The sequence below is a fragment of the Oncorhynchus tshawytscha genome, linkage group LG20 (genome assembly GCF_018296145.1).
Source record: "Oncorhynchus tshawytscha isolate Ot180627B linkage group LG20, Otsh_v2.0, whole genome shotgun sequence".
NCBI lineage: Eukaryota > Metazoa > Chordata > Actinopteri > Salmoniformes > Salmonidae > Oncorhynchus > Oncorhynchus tshawytscha.
The window spans coordinates 39,970,890-39,971,766 of record NC_056448.1 but is presented as its reverse complement, the minus strand read 5'-3'; the positions used below and the strand labels follow the sequence as shown (position 1 = coordinate 39,971,766).

The window sequence follows — 877 nt, the reverse complement described above, 5'->3', positions numbered from 1 at the left end:
AAACAGTACACTAGCTAACCTTGGTGTACTATCAATACTATGTGTCAATGTGACTGTTGTTTTTGATGCACTGCCCCTAGCCAGGTGTTACAGTATGGCTCTAGTCTAGATAATAATACTGTAATATTATGTAACACCTTTAGAAGATCTGTTACTACAGAGTTTTTACATGTACAGCTGGTACCTCTCAGCCGTATGATAGGCCTACACCTGTCAGATGCCATGGTTGCATTATTTATATTATTTATGGAAGGGTTTGGATACATAGTCCACTGTGTATAGCAAGGTATCTCTCTCTCCCTCTCAAGCACACACCACATCTGCAAATGGTACAGAGCATAAGCACTCAAAAAACAACTTATCGCAAGTACAGGGATTGAACCTGCAACCTTGGCATTGATGGCACCACACTCTGACCAACTGAGCTAACCAGCCCAACTTGCCAGAAATGACAGCTGTTACGAGTCATGATGGCTCAGCAACTGCTAGCGAGTAAGTTACCAAGTAAGCCAAGAGGATCCTGTGGCCACGGCGGAAGCTTCTACAATACTCCGTGTGGCCACTTCTAACAGCTGGGGAATTAGCTCAAATGGTAGAGCGCTCGCTTAGCATGCGAGAGGTAGCGGGATCGATGCCCGTATTCTCCAAGGTACATTATTTTGTCACACACATTCTCCATACACTCATACACTGCAACCTGGACAAAAGATCCCTCATTCACTCATTCACAGATCAGCCGTGTGTCTCATTGTGTGTGTTGATATCACACAAACAGGGAAGCAGATCTTTGTGTTTGTGGCAGATGTATCGAGGCAGTCAACTGTAAACAGAGAACGTATCGGGTGTCCTTGCATGCCTGAGATGACGGGTAGATTTC

General features: G+C 44.8%; 1 non-coding gene across 1 annotated transcript; it reads left to right on the top strand.

Annotated features, from left to right (window-relative positions):
* Window positions 1-574: 574 nt before the first annotated feature.
* Window positions 575-647, top strand: trnaa-agc. The gene has a single exon. It is a non-coding gene; the product is annotated as a tRNA-Ala (tRNA).
* The last annotated feature ends 230 nt before the right edge of the window (window positions 648-877 follow it).